We start from the raw sequence: 16,325 nt of genomic DNA on the forward strand, positions 1-16,325 counted from the left end.
GCAATTGAGTTGATTTTTGTGTATGGTGTAAGATAGAGGTCCAAGTTCATTCTTTTGCATTTGATTATCCAGTTTTCTCAACAACATTTATTGAAGAGATGATTCTTTTTCCATTGTATATTTCTGGCTCCTTTATACAAATTAATTGACCACATATGCGTAGAATTATTTCTGGGCTCTTTATTACATTCCATTGATTTATGTGTCTATATTTATGCTAATACCATACTATTTCTGTGAAAAAACGCCAATGGAATTTTGATAGGGATTGTATTGAGTGATAAGGATATTTTAACAATATTAATTTTTCTAATCCCTGAGCACAGAATATCTTTCCATTTATTTTTGTCTTCTTACATTTCTTTCATCAATGTTTTATAGTTCTTACTGCATAGATCATTCTCTCCCTCAGTTAAATTTATTCTTTGTGTATTATTCATTTTTATGCAATTATAAATGGATTGCTTGCTTAATTTCTCTTACTGATAGTGCGTTGGCATGCTATAGAAACTCAACTGATTTTTGTATAATGATTTTGTATCCTTCAACTCTACTGACTTTTTTTATTCTAAAAATTTGGGGGAGGTAGTTTTTAGGGTTTTTTAATCTACTGTATGTAATCTGCAAATAAAGTTTTACTTCTTCCTTTTTGATTTGTATAGCTTTTATTTTTTTTTCCTGCCTGATTGCTCTGACTAGAACTTCTAGCAGTAAGTTGAAAAAAGTGACAAGAGTGGACATCTTTGTCTTGTTCCTGATCTTAGAAGAAAAGCTTTCAGCTTTTCACCATTGAGCATGATGATAGCTGTGGACTTGTCATTGTAGCTTTTATTATGTTAAGATATGTTCACTCTATATCCAGTTTATTAAAAGATTTCATCATGAATCAATGTTGAACCCTGTCAAATGCTTTTTCCACATCTATTGAGATGATAGTGAGATTTTTATCTTTCACTTTGTTAATGTGGTGTATTGCATTGATTGCTTTGTGGTTGTTGAACCATTCTTGCATCCCTGAAATAAATCCCACTGGATCGTGGTGTACAGTCTTTTTTATATATTGTTGAATTTAGCTTGCTAATATTTTGTTGAGGATTTTTCATTTATGTTCATCAGGGATATAGGTCTGTAATTCTGTCTTCTTGTAGTTGTCCTTGACTGGATTTGTTATCAGGGTAATGCTGACTTTGTAAAATGAGTTCAAAAGTGTTCTGTCCTCTTCATTTTTTTGGTAAGAGTTTGAGGATTGGTACTTATTTTTTTTTTTTAAGATTTTATTTATTTATTTGACACAGGGGGAGAGAGCACAAACAGAAGGAGCAGGAGAGGGAGCAGCAGGCTCCCCTCTGACCAGGGAGCCCAACACAGGGCTTGATCCCAGGCAGATGCTTAACTGACTGAGCCACCAGGCATCCCAGGTACTCATTCTTAAAATATTCAGTAGAATTCACTAGTGAAGTCATTTTTCCTGGACTTTTGTTTATTGGGAGGGTTTATATTACTGATTTAATTACTTTATTTGTAAAGGATCTGTTCAGATTTTGTTTTTCTTCATGATTTAGCCTTGGTAGGTTGTATGTTTCTAGGAATTTTCCATTTCTTCTAGGTGGTCCAACTTGTTGCCCTGTAATTATTTGTTTCAGTCTCTCATGATCCTTTGTATTTCTGTGGTATCAATTGTAACATCACATCCTTTGTTTCTAACTTTATTTATTTGAGTCTTCTCTCCTTTTTTCTTGGTAAGTCTAGATAGAGGTTTGTCAATTATGCTTACCTTTTCCAAAAAACCTCCTCTTAGTTTCATTGATCTTTTCAATTGTCTTTATAGTCTCTACTTCCTTTATTTTCACTCTCATCTTTGTTATTTGCCTCCTTCTGCTAACCTTAGGCTTAATTTGTTCTTCTTTTCCTATTTCTTTGAGCTGTAAAATGTTTATTTAAGTAATTTTTTTTCATCATGTAGACTTTTGTTGCTATGGTAGAACTGCTTTTCTCCATCCTATTAGTTTTGGAAGGTTGTGCTTCCATATTAATTTTGTCTCAAGAAATTTTTAATTCTCTTTCAACTTCTTCTTTAATATATTGGTTGTTCAGTAACATGTTGTTTGCTCTCCACATATTTGTGAATTTTCCAGTTTTCTTGTAGCTTATTTCTAATTTTATTCCATTATGGTAAAAAGAAAAAATTTAAAAACTTAATACAATTTCAGTATTTTTAAATTTATTAAGAGATGTTTTGTGACCTAACAAATGATGTATCCTGGAGAAAATTCCATACGTATTTGAGAAAATGTGCCTTCTGCTACTGTTGAATGGAATGGTCTCTAAATATCTGTTAAGTCCATCTGTTCTAATACATAGTATAAGTATAATGTTTCCATATTGATTTTCTATGTGGATGATCTATCCATTGTTGAAAGTGTCAAATTAAGCTCTACTTTGCATCTATAGCCATCTGGAAGAGAAGAATACATAAATTTATGGGCACCTGTGTGGCTCAGTGTGTTAAGCCTCTGCCTTTGGCTCAGGTCAGGATCCCAGCGTCCTGGAATCGAGCTCCACATCAGGCTCTCTGCTTGGCAGGGAGCCTGCTTCCTCCTCTCTCTCTGTCTGCCTCTCTGCCTATTTGTGATCTCCATCTGATAAATAAATAAATAAAATATTTTAAAAAATTTTATGGAAAACACATATATAACTTTAAGTTGGAAACACATATATAACTCCACTTGGAATTGGAAATAAAAGTTTCAAGTTAGTTCTGTTTAATATGGCCTATTTTACTACTGCTACTGCCATAGAGAACCAAGATGCTAATCAGGTATATTGGTATAACTCCTCATTTCAGGCCCACCATCTTGTCTTAATCTAGGTACTACTTGTATCTCTAATTGAGACTAGATGTAGGGGGTTAAAAAATCTACCCTGAGAATTGTATGAAATCAGTAGTCATGGAAATTTGAAGTCTGAATTTATATTACCTGTGTGGGACAAAAGACCTTAAACAGATAGTTTATAGTGGACTGGTTTGATTATACCACCAAATGACTGGCTGAAACAAAGGTATACCCTCTCTTAAACTACTTAGCTATCCAGATTGATAAACTATACTATTTTAAGTCATTTATGACTTCAGAAATGTCAAATGTGGAAAAATATAAATTGCAGACTATTTTTTATATATGGAAGTTGTGAGAATTTAATGAGATAGCTCATGCAAACTACTTATAACAGTGCATAGAAAGTAGTAAGTTGCTATAATCATCATCATCAACATCATCATCATCATCATTTTTCAGCTTTATTTGCAACAACTACAAATTTCCATCATAATAAATCAGACCTACTCACCTTTCTGCAAACAATCATTGCTTCTTTTATTTTTTTGTTTTGTGCAGGATGAAAAGAGAAAGTACTTTTCTGAGTGTAGTAATCATCATCATCATCATCACGCCAGCCCCAACACAGTCACATACCCTCTTTTAACAGGCTTTCCTATCTGTAAAATCAAAGAGTTGGACTGGATAATTCTTTAAACTTTTTATTATGGCAAATATTGGGCCTGTACAAAAGTCTCTAGAATAGTTAATCCCTAAGCTGAAAATTGATTAGCTCATGGTCAATATAATCCTTTATTCTAATGCTTTCTATCATAGACTATTCCCAGGCATTATATCCTTTTAGACCAGATAGTTTTTGCATATATTTCTAATGCTAAAAGTTTACAACAAATCCAGCAACTTGTGGAATTACACTGTAGGCCTTGGTTATTAACAATCATTTTTTGTCCTCAACTGAGGAAAATGAGCCTAGATACTACTCTACTATTTAGTTAATACTTATACATAGATTTCTGATTCCAAACATGATAGAGTAACAGGGACCAGATTTATCCTCCCAACTGAATAACAAGTAGAGACAAAATAAATAAACACCAATTTTCACAATATTAAATGTTAAATAATGAAGGACTGTGATCCTCAAGATATGAAAAACACACAAGGTAAGCCCTTCTTGTCCCAATTTGCTGCTTTGAAAGAGTTTCCAGCACATAGCAAAGAGAAGAAGCCAGGCAGACTTCCTGAATCTGAATGTTCAGGGAGACCAAGGTGACTAACGTTCATAGGGTAGAGTACTGGGGAGAGAGAGGTGAGTATAGAGAGATCCCAGCAGATTTGCTCAAGATCCCCCTGAAGTATTCAGCAGAAGATTTAGAAGTTAATGCAAGTCAGAAAACCACCTAGGGCTGGGGGCAAAACCAGATAAAAAGGATTTTATCAGAGCTGCTTATACAAGGCCAGAAAAGGTGCCTATTTTCACAAACCAGATGGAAAAATTTAATCATAATTTACCGGAAGGAGCGGCCCAAAAACTTTTGACTCAGTAGGATCAAACTGTTTCCAAGTAATTTAACAAAGTTCAAGAACACTTAAAATAATTAAAAAATACCTAGCCACCCAACAAGGTATAATATAGGAAAGCTCAGTACACACATACACACACACACACTCACACACACACACACACACTCACACACACACACACACACACACACAAACACACACACACAATCTCCTAAAGGAAAAGAGAGATGGAAAAAATATTTGAAGAAATAATGTCTAAAGCTTTTCCAGATTTGATGTAACCTATAAACCCACAGATCCAAGAAGCTCAGTGAACCCAAGCACAAGAATCATGAAGTATACCAAAGCATATCATAACTAAATTACTCAAAACCAGTGATAAAGAGAATATCTTAAAAGAAGCCAGAGGAAAAAGCACATTGTGTAGAGAGGAAAAAGATAAAAAGATGAAAATAATAACAAACTTCACAGCAGAAATAATATACTAGGGAAACAACAGAGGACTAAAAGAAAAAATATTAAGGGAAAAACCTGTCAACCTATCATTGTATATTCAGTGAATGTATCTTTCACAAATGAAGATGAAATAAAGTTTTTCTCAGATATATAAAAACTGGAAAAATTAACTGTCAGCAGACTATAAAATATGTAAAAAGAAGCCTTTTAGACAAAAAGAAAATGATGGTAGATGGAAATACAGAAATCTACAAACAGAAAAATGGAGAATACCAGAAATAGTAACTACATAAATAAATATACAAGAATTTTTCTTATTATTAAATGTCTTTAAGAGATAGTTAACTCTTTAAGGGGTTTGAAGTGGCGGGGGGGTAGGAGGTTGGGGTACCAGGTGGTGGGTATTATAGAGGGCACGGCTTGCATGGAGCACTGGGTGTGGTGAAAAAATAATGAATACTGTTTTTCTGAAAATAAATAAATTGGAAAAAAAGAGAGATAGTTAACTCTTTAGACAAAAATAATAAAAATGTATTGTGGGATTTGTAAAATATGTTAATAAAATGTATGACAATAATAGAACCTTAAAATAAGTTCTTATACTATTTGTAAAGTGGTATAATATCCCTCAAAAGTAATACATGGAATACGTGAGTGAGGGATACTATTAACCCAAAGCAACTAAAATAACAAAATAACTAACATGCCCGCAAAAGAAAAAAGGGGAATCATTAAAATGCTCAATTGATTCAAAAGAAAGCAGAAAAAGAGGGAAAAGAGAACAAAGATGGAAAAAATAGAAAACAAATAGCAAGATTAGATTTCAATCTATACATAATAATCACATTAAGTATAAATGGTCTAATCACCCAATTAATAGGCAGAGATGGTCAGATTGGACAGAAAGCACAATATGCTGTCCACAAGAAAATCACTAAAGGGGGCGCCTGGGTGGCTCAGTGGGTTGAAGCCTCTGCCTTCGGCTCAGGTCATGATCCCAGAGTCCTGGGATCGAGCCCCACGTCGGGCTCTCTGCTCAGCGGGGAGTCTGCTTCCCACTCTCTCTGTCTCTGCCTGCCTCTCTGCCTACTTGTGATCTCTGTATGTCAAATTAAAAAAAAAAAATCTTAAAAAAAAGAAAATCACTAAAGAAATATCAAGACAAACAGAGTAAAAGCAAAAGAATGGAGAAAAGGGCATGCTAGCACAAATCAAAAGGAAGCAAGTTCCATTAATGTCAGACAAAATACATTTCAGAGCAGAAATCTTAGTAGTGATAAAGTAATATCATAATGATAAAGAGACCAATTAATCAGGAAGAAATACTCTTAGGTTTATATACTAATATCAGTTCCAAATACACAAGTTAAGAAATTAATACAATTCTGGTCTATTGAAATAATTCTCAAGTTTTATATTCATTATAATTTGCATTTTTCTTTTTAATTTTTAACTAATAAACTTTATTTTGGAGGACAGTTTTATATTTACAAGAAATATTGAGTAGAAAGTACAGAGTACCCCCCTGCCCGACCTTTTTCATTAGTGGGGTACATTTGTTACAATTAATTGAGCCATTGTTGATACATTATTAACTAAAGCCCATAGTATGTATTAGGATGCACTCTTTGTATTGTACATTCTCTGGAGTGTGTGTGCACATGTGTGTGTATGTGTGTGTGTGAGATTTTTCTTCAATTGAGTTTTGACAAATGTATCCACATGTATCATGCTAAATAGTTTCACTACTTAAAAAAATTTTTAAAATTCCTTCAGTAGGAGGCCTGCTTCTCCCTCTCCCACTCATCCTGCTTGTGTTCTCTTTCTTGCTGTTTCTGTCAAATAAATAAATAAGTAAATAAAGAAATAATTAAATAAAATATTTTAAAATATATTTTTAAAAATTCCTCTATTCTACCTATCCATCCTGTCTCTCCTACCCTTGGTAACCACTGATCCTTTTATTGTCTCTACAGTCTTGCCTTTTCCAAAATGTCATATAGTTGGAATTGTACTGTATTTTTTTTTGTATTTTTTGTTTGTTTGTTTGTTTGTTTATTTATTTAAATTGTAAAGGGGAACTAGGTAGACTTTGATGAGGCTCCTTCCCATGTGTGGAGAGATTACACTTTAACAATTGGTTATGAAGGGGACACCTGGATGGCTCAGTTGTTTGTCTGATTCTTTCTTTTTTTTTTAATTTACTTTTTTAAAAAAGATTTAATTATTATTATTATTTTATAAACATATAATATATTTTTATCCCCAGGGGTACAGGTCTGTGAATCGCCAGGTTTACACACTTCACAGCACTCACCAAAGCACATACCTTCCCCAATGTCCATAACCCCACCCCCCTTCTCCCAACCCCCCTCCCCCCAGCAACCCTCAATTTGTTTTGTGAGATTAAGAGTCACTTATGGTTTGTCTCCCTCCCAATCCCATCCTGTTTCATTTATTCTTCTCCTACCCCCTTAAGCTCCCATGTTGCATCACCACTTCCTCATATCAGGGAGATCATATGATAGTTGTTTTCTCCACTTGACTTATTTCGCTAAGCATGATACGCTCTAGTTCCATCCACGTTGTCGCAAATGGCAAGATTTCGTTTCTTTTGATGGCTGCATAGTATTCCATTGTGTATATATACCACATCTTCTTGATCCATTCATCTGTTGATGGACATCTAGGTTCTTTCCATAGTTTGGCTATTGTGGACATTGCTGCTATAAACATTCAGGTGCACGTGCCCCTTTGGATCACTACGTTTATATCTTTAGGGTAAATACCCAGTAGTGCAATTTCTGGATCATAGGGCAGTTCTATTTTCAACATTTTGAGGAACCTCCGTGTTGTTTTCCAGAGTGGTTGCACCAGCTTGCATTCCCACCAACAGTGTAGGAGGATTCCCCTTTCTCCGCGTCCTCGCCAGCATCTGTCATTTCCTGACTTGTTAATTTTAGCAATTCTGACTGGTGTGAGGTGATATCTCATTGTGGTTTTGATTTGTACTTCCCTGATGCCAAGTGATATGGAGCACTTTTTCATGTGTCTGTTGGCCATCTGGATGTCTTCTTTGCAGAAATGTCTGTTCATGTCCTCTGCCCATTTCTTGATTGGATTATTTGTTCTTTGGGTGTTGAGTTTGCTAAGTTCTTTATAGATTTTGGACACTAGTCCTTTATCTGATATGTCATTTGCAAATATCTTCTCTCATTCTGTCAGCTGTCTTTTGGTTTTGTTAACTGTTTCCTTAGCTGTGCAAAAGCTTTTGATCTTGATAAAATCCCAATAGTTCATCTTTGCCCTTGTTTCTCTTGCCTTTGGCGATGATCCAAGGAAGATGTTGCTGCGGCTGAAGTAGAAGAGGTTGCTGCCTGTGTTCTCCTCAAGGATTTTGATGGATTCCTTTCTCACATTGAGGTCCTTCATCCATTTTGAGTCTATTTTTGTGTGTGTTGTAAGGAAATGGTCCAATTTCATTTTTCTGCATGTGGCTATCCAATTTTACCAACACTATTTATTGAAGAGGCTGTCTTTTTTCCATTGGACATTCTTTCCTTCTTTGTCGAAGATTATTTGACCATAGAGTTGAGGGTCTATTCTGGGCTCTCTATTCTGTTCCATTGATCTATGTGTCTGTTTTTATGCCAGTACCATGCTGTCTTGATGATGACAGCTTTGTAATAGAGCTGGAAGTCTGGAATTGTGATGCCACCAACTTGGCTTTCTTTTTCAATATCCCTTTGGCTATTTGAGATCTTTTCTGGTTCCATCTAAACTTTATGATTATTTGTTCCATTTCTTTGAAAAAGATGGATGTTACTTTGATAGGAATTGCATTAAATGTGTAGATTGCTTTAGGTAGTATAGACATTTTCACAATATTTGTTCTTCCAATATAGGAGCATGGAACACTTTTCCATTTCTTTGTGTCTTCCTCAATTTCTTTTATGAGTACTTTATAGTTTTCTAAGTGTAGATTCTTTACCTCTTTGGTTAGGTTTATTCCTAGGTATCTTGTGGTTTGGGGTAGAATTGTAAATGGGATTGACTCCTTAATTTCTCTTTCTTCTGTCTTGTTGTTGGTGTAGAGAAATGCAACTGATTTCTGTGCATTGATTTTATATCCTGACACTTTACTGAATTCTTGTACAAGTTCTAGCAGTTTTGGAGTGGAGTCTTTTGGGTTTTCCACATATAGTATCGTATCATCTGCGAAGAGTGATAGTTTGACTTCTTCTTTGCCGATTTGGATGCCTTTAATTTCCTTTTGTTGTCTGATTGCTGAGGCTAGGATTTCTAGTACTATGTTGAATAGCAGTGGTGATAATGGACATCCCTGCCGTGTTCCTGACCTTAGTGGAAAAGCTTTCAGTTTTTCTCCATTGAGAATGATATCTGCGGTGGGTTTTTCATAAATGGCTTTGATAATATTGAGGTATGTGCCCTCTATCCCTACACTTTGAAGAGTTTTGATCAGGAAGGAATGCTGTACTTTGTCCAGTGCTTTTTTCAGCATCTATTGAGAGTATCATATGGTTCTTGTTCTTTCTTTTATTGATGTGTTGTATCACATTGATTGATTTGCGGATGTTGAACCAACCTTGCAGCCCTGGAATAAATCCCACTTGGTCGTGGTGAATAATCCTTTGAATGTACTGTTGAATCCTATTGGCTAGTATTTTGGTGAGAATTTTTCATCTGTGTTCATCAAGGATATTGGTCTATAGCTCTCTTTTTTGATGGGATCCTTGTCTGGTTTTGGGATCAAGGTGATGCTGGCCTCATAAAATGAGTTTGGAAGTTTTTCTTCCATTTCTACTTTTTGGAACAGTTTCAGGAGAATAGGAATTAGTTCTTCTTTAAATGTTTGGTAGAATTCCCCCGGGAAGCCGTTTGGCCCTGGGCTTTTGTTTGTTTGGAGATTTTTTATGACTGTATCAATCTCCTTACTGGTTATGGGTCTGTTCAGGCTTTCTATTTCTTCCTGGTTCTGTTGTGGTAGTTTATATGTCTCTAGGAATGCATCCATTTCTTCCAGATTGTCAAATTTGTTGGCATAGAGTTGCTCATAGTATGTTCTTATAATTGTTTGTATTTCTTTGGTGTTAGTTGTAATCTCTCCTCTTTCATTCATGATTTTATTTATTTGGGTCCTTTCTCTTTTCTTTTGGTAAGTATGGCCAGGGGTTTATCAATTTTATTAATTCTTTCAAAGAACCAGCTCCTAGTTTTGTTGATTTGTTCTATTGTTTTTTTGGTTTCTATTTCATTGATTTCTGCTCTGATCTTTATGATTTCTCTTCTCCTGCTGGGTTTAGGGTTTCTTTCTTGTTCTTTCTCCAGCTCCTTTAGGTGTAGGGTTAGGTTGTGTACTTGAGACCTTTCTTGTTTCTTGAGAAAGGCTTGTACCGCTATATATTTTCCTCTCAGGACTGCCTTTGTTGTGTCCCACAGATTTTGAACCGTTGTGTTTTCATTATCATTTTTTCCATGATTTTTTTCAATTCTTCTTTAATTTCTTGGTTGACCCATTCATTCTTTAGAAGGAGGCTGTTTAGTCTCCATGTATTTGGATTCTTTCCCAACTTCCTCTTGTGATTGAGTTCTGGCTTCAGAGCATTGTGGTCTGAAAATATGCAGGGAATGATCCCAATCTTTTGATACCGGTTGAGTCCTGATTTAGGACCGAGGATGTGATCTATTCCGGAGAATGTTCCATGTGCACTACACAGAATGTGTATTCTGTTGCTTTGGGATGAAACGTTCTGAATATATCTGTGATGTTCATCTGGTCCAGTGTGTCATTTAAGGCCTTTATTTCCTTGTTGATCTTTTGCTTGGATGATCTGTTCATTTCAGTGAGGGGAGTGTTAAAGTCCCCTGCTATTATTGTATTATCGTTGATGTGTTTCTTTGATTTTATTAATTGGTTTATATAGTTGGCTGCTCCCACTTTGGGGGCATAGATATTTAAAATTGTTAGAACTTCTTGTTGGACAGACCCTTTGAGTATGATATAGTGTCCTTCCTCATCTCTTATTATAGTCTTTGGCTTAAAATCTAATTGATCTGATATAAGGATTGCCATTCCTGCTTTCTTCTGATGTCCATTAGCATGGTAAATTCTTTTCCACCCCCTCACTTTAAATCTGGAGGTGTCTTCGGGCTTAAAATGAGTTTCTTAGAGGCAACATATAGATGGGTTTTGTTTTTTTATCCATTCTGATACCCTGTGTCTTTTGATTGGGGCATTTAGCCCATTAACATTCAGGGTAACTATTGAGAGATATGAATTTAGTGCCATTGTATTGCCTGTAAGGTGACTGTTAGTGTATATTGTCTCTGTTCCTTTTTGATCTACCACTTCTAGGCTCTCTCTTTGCTTAGAGGACCCCTTTCAATATTTCCTGTAGAGCTGGTTTGGTGTTTGCAAATTCTTTCAGTTTTTGTTTGTCCTGGAAGCTTTTAATCTCTCCTTCTATTTTCAATGATAGCCTAGCTGGTTATAGTATTCTTGGCTGCATGTTTTCTCGTTTAGTGCTCTGAATATATCATGCCAGCTCTTTCTGGCCTGCCAGGTCTCTGTGGATAAGTCTGCTGCCAATCTAATATTTTTACCATTGTATGTTACAGACTTCTTTTCCCGGGCTGCTTTCAGGATTTTTTCTTTGTCACTAAGACTTGTAAATTTTACTATTAGGTGACGGGGTGTGGACCTATTCTTATTGATTTTGAGGGGCATTCTCTGAACCTTCTGAATTTTGATGCTCGTTCCCTTTGCCACATTGGGGAAATTCTCCCCAATAACTCTCCAGTATACCTTCTGCTTCCCTCTCTCTTTCTTCTTCTTCTGGAATCCCAATTATTCTAATGTTGTTTTGTCTTATGGTGTCACTTATCTCTCGAATTCTCCCCTTGTGGTCCAGTAGCTGTTTGTCCCTTTTTTGCTCAGCTTCTTTATTCTCTGTCATTTGGTCTTCTATATCACTAATTCTTTCTTCTGCCTCATTTATCCTAGCAGTGAGAGCCTCCATTTTTGATTGCACCTCATTAATAGCTTTTTTGATTTCAACTTGGTTAGATTTTAGTTCTTTTATTTCTCCAAAAAGGGCTTTTATATCTCCCGTGAGGGTTTCTCTAATATCTTCCATGCCTTTTTTTGAGCCCGGCTAGAACCTTGAGAATTGTCATTCTGAACTCTAGATCTGACATATTACCAATGTCTGTATTGATTAGGTCCCTAGCCTTCAGTACTGCCTCTTGTTCTTTTTTCTGTGGTGAATTTTTCCGCCTTGTCATTTTGTCCAGATAAGAGTATATGAAGGAGCAAGTAAAATACTAAAAGGGTGGCAACAACCCCAGGAAAATATGCTTTAACCAAATCAGAAGATATCCCAAATATTGAGGGAGGAGAAAGGGGATAAAAAGAGGTAGAAAGAAAGAAAGAAAGAAAGAAAAAGAAAAGAATTAAAAAAAAGAAAATGAATAAAGAAAAGAATAAAAAAGAAAAAATATATTTATATATTAGATAAACTAGTTAAAAAACGTTAAAAAAGAAAAGGGTAAAAGTTAAAAAAAATTTTAGCAGGAGAAGAGAAAAAAATGAAAAAGAAAAAAAATTAATCAACTGCAAGACTAAAGAATCATAAGGAGAAAGCCATGAGTTCCATGCTTTGCTTTCTCCTCCTCTGGAATTCTGCTGCTCTCCTTGGTATTGAAACTGCACTTCTTGGGAGGTGAACTTGGTCTTGGCTGGATTTCTTGTTGATCTTCTGGGGGAGGGGCCTGGTGTAGTGATTCTCAAGTGTCTTTGCCCCAGGCAGAATTGTACCGCCCTTACCAGGGGCCGGGCTGAGTAATCCCCTCGGGTTTGCTTTCAGGAGCTTTTGTTCCCTGAGTGCTTTCTGTAGAGTTCCAGAGGACGGGAATACAAATGGCGGCCTCCTGGTCTCCAGCCCGGAGGAGCCGAGAGCCCGGGGCCCCACTCCTCAGTGCGCCCTCAGAGAACAGCGCTCAGTAACTCCCGTCTGCCTGACCTCTGGCCGCGCTCCGAGCTCACCGAGCCTGCGACCCGTTCAAGGTAACCCCGAGCTGTGAGCTCACTGTCAGCTCTGTCTCTGTAGCTGGCTTCCCCGTTCTAATAACTGTAAGCTCTGTCACACTCAGACACCCCCGATCCTTCTGTGACCCCGCAGGACCTGAGGACATGCTGACCCTGCGTGGGTTTCACCCCAGTTTAGCCTCTGGAGCAATGTCGCTCAGTGGAACAGACTTTTAAAAGTCCTGATTTTGTGCTCCATTGCTCTGCAGCTTGCCGGGAGCCGGCCCCTCCCCCTGGGGTCTATCTTCCCGTCGCTTTGGATTCACTTCTCCGCCAGTCCTACCTTTCAGAAAGTGGTTGTTTTTCTGTTTCTAGAATTGCTGTTCTTCTTCTCTTCGATCTGCCGATGGATTTGCAGGTGTTTGCAATCTTTAGATAAGCTATCTAGCTGATCTCCTGCTAGCTGACGCAGTCTCAGCCTGCTACTTCTCCGCCATCTTGACTCCTCCCCCCTCGTACTGTATGTATTTTTTTAGAATGGCTTCTTTCACTAGATAATGTGCATTTAAAATTTCCTCTGCATCTTTTTGTGGGTTGATAGCTCATTTCTTTTTTGTTGTTGAATAATATACCATTGTTTGGATATGCTCAGTTTGTTTATCCACTCACCAACTGAAAAGCGGGATTGCCAGATCATATGATAACAGTATATTTAGTTTTGTAAGAAACTGTCCAACTGTCTTCCATTTTACATTCCCACCAGTGGTAAATGAGAGCTTCTGTTTCTCCACATCCTGACCAGTATTTGGTGGTGTTGGTATTTTCGATTTTAATCATTCTAATAGATGTATAGCATTATCTCATTCTTATTTTAATTGCTTTTTAGTTTTAATAGATAATTTCTAATATATTATTTAATATTTTGAGGTTTTGAACATTTATGTTAACTTACATTTTTGATAAAAGTAAAGTCAAAGTAAAATTTGAATATCATTGTGATACTATATAATATGAGGTTATGTTTGCCAAGATAGGAAGGAACAGATTTTGTTTAACAGTTTAACTTAATTTATAATCTTAAGATATATTGATATATGGAATGGTGGCATCTTTCAAAAATCACTGAGTTGTAAACAGTCTCAATAGAAATGTGTACATACAGAAATATAGACAAAATTCTGTGTGTCTTTCAGGGATTCACAGACTTCCTAAGACTCATCCAGGTATTTATTCAGCATAGGACAGCAGCCCCTGCTCTAAATTCTTGACAATTACTGCTCATTTAGTTTCCTGAAAGCACAGTCCGAAGATTATCATCCTCTTACATCTTCTTTCTTTTTTTTTAAATTAAACTTGATTTTTTTTCAGTGTTCCAAATTCATCGTTGAAGCAGCACACCTGGTGCTCCATGCAATATGTGCCCTCCTTACTACCCACCGCCAGGCTCACCCAACTCCTCACCTCCCTCCCCTCAAAACCTTCAGTTTGTTTCTCAGAGTCCACAGTCTCTCATGGTTACATCTTCTTACACACTCCTTCAGAGGTGTCCAATTCCTTAAGTAGTAGTTCCTTCAGCCTGCTATTTAAAACATTCAGCACTTTTTAACTTTTGCTGAAGCACCAGCGGCCAAAATGAAGTTGAATACCTTTGCAACTTCTGACCACAGCAAGAACCATAAAAAGCATTTTGACGTACCTTCCCACATTTTCAGGAAGATGGTGTCTTCCTTTCTTTCCAAAGAGCTGAGACAGAGGTTACAATGTTTGATCCATGCCCATCCAAGAGGATGATGATGTACAAGTTGTGAAAGAACACTGTAAAGGTCAGCAAATTGGCAAAGTCATCCGGATTTACAGGAAGAATCTGTTATCTACATTGAGCGAGTATAGCAAGAAAAGGCAAATGGCACAACTGTCCATGTGGCCATTCACCCTAGTGAGGTAGTTATCACTAGACTAAAAGTGGACAATGACCATGAAAAGATCCTTGAACATAAACCCAAATCTCACCAAATAGGAAAGGAAAAGGGCAAATATAAGAAGAAACAATTGAAAAGATGCAGGAATAAAGTAATCTTATATACGAACTTAAATGAAAACTGTTATGATGAGGGGTGCTCATCATTTGATAAGGATGGCTCAGTTGGTTAAATATCTGCCTTCAGCTCAGATCATGATCCCAGGGTCCTGGGATCCAGCCATACATCAGGCTCCCTGCTTAGCAGGAGGCTCCTTCTCCTTCTCTCTCTCCCCACCCTTCCCTTGCGCTCTCACTTGCCATCTCTCTCTAAAATAAATAAATAAGTAAAATCTTAAAAAAAAAAAAAAAAACTATTAAGATGAAAAAAAATTCAGCAAACTAACCTCAAGTTAACCTGATCAGCCTTCTCCCTGCATTAACTTCATTCATGCAGCCCAAGCCACTGCCAATTGGTGCAACTTGCTGCTCTCTGAATGTATCTCTAGGTTTTCCAATGTCTCCGAGTTTATATAAATTTTCCACCTGAAATTCCCTTTTTTTAAATCTCTGCCTACTGAAATTCTATCACTAGTCGAGGCTTCTTGATGGAAATTTTTCTTCCTACCATTCTAAAGGAGTCTCTTCTTTTTCCAATTCTCAGAACACATTTTTATACTCATTCTTTCATTCCTCCTTCCTGCCATCATTCATTCTATCAACCATACAATAAACCTGTTGAGCATTCATAGTACTGGCTACTCTTCTGGTACAGATGGCTCCTGCTCTGGAAGGAGACTTCAGGTGACCAGGAATGCATCTAAGGGACTCAGTGAAGGCTTAGGCTGGAGGACAAAACAATGCAGTGATTTAGAGTAAGACCATCTGGGCTCAGAGGCTGACTCTGCCCATAGTGGCTGGGTGACATGGGCCAAGTTACATCACCTCTGTCTGCTTGCTTTGTTATCTGAAAGTCAAGATAAATAGGGCACCTATGTCACAAGGTCTATATGAGGATTAGTGAGTTTACTCTAAAAAGATCTGAGAATGCTTGGCATGTAAGTAAGAACTCAATAAATACTATTAATATTATCATTATGAATAGAAGGAAAATGGTGGTAAGAGTAGACTTCCCTGAAAATATATGTCTGAGAAAACCCTCCACACTACTCAGTATTCTCCAGTGCTTGTTGAAGAAGACAAAATAGACAAACACAAGCTTTTGGCAGAGTTTCTTTTTTGAACTGATTTTGAATTGGTCATTTGTGTTTCAGATGCATTTGATGACTTCTGTCTCTATAGTCAACTTCTGGTCTCTTGACCTAAAGAGTAGCTTTCAAAGGTCGCTGCTACCTCTTAAGTTGGTTTTGTTTGTTTGTATATTCATTTTTAACACTGTAGACCTGATAAGTTTGAAAAGAGGTTTTAAAATTTTAAAAAGTTTTTTCCATAAGGCTGTACTTAGACTTCTTCTTCACAAGGCAGGGCCTTCATAAGAATGAAG

General features: G+C 36.7%; 1 protein-coding gene and 1 pseudogene across 1 annotated transcript in view; one reads left to right on the plus strand and one right to left on the minus strand.

Annotated features, from left to right (window-relative positions):
• Positions 1 to 3,496, minus strand: part of STX11 (syntaxin 11) — a 55,056-nt gene extending 51,560 nt beyond the window's left edge. Inside the window, exon 1 of the mRNA XM_044247246.1 lies at positions 3,349 to 3,496. The gene's annotated coding sequence lies outside the window, so the exon portion shown is untranslated. The remainder of the gene's footprint in view (positions 1 to 3,348) is intronic.
• A 10,957-nt stretch (positions 3,497 to 14,453) lies between these two features.
• On the plus strand, positions 14,454 to 14,933 carry LOC122905921 (annotated as a pseudogene).
• The last annotated feature ends 1,392 nt before the right edge of the window (positions 14,934 to 16,325 follow it).

The sequence above is a fragment of the Neovison vison genome, chromosome 1 (genome assembly GCF_020171115.1).
Source record: "Neovison vison isolate M4711 chromosome 1, ASM_NN_V1, whole genome shotgun sequence".
NCBI classification, from domain to species: Eukaryota; Metazoa; Chordata; class Mammalia; order Carnivora; family Mustelidae; genus Neogale; species Neogale vison.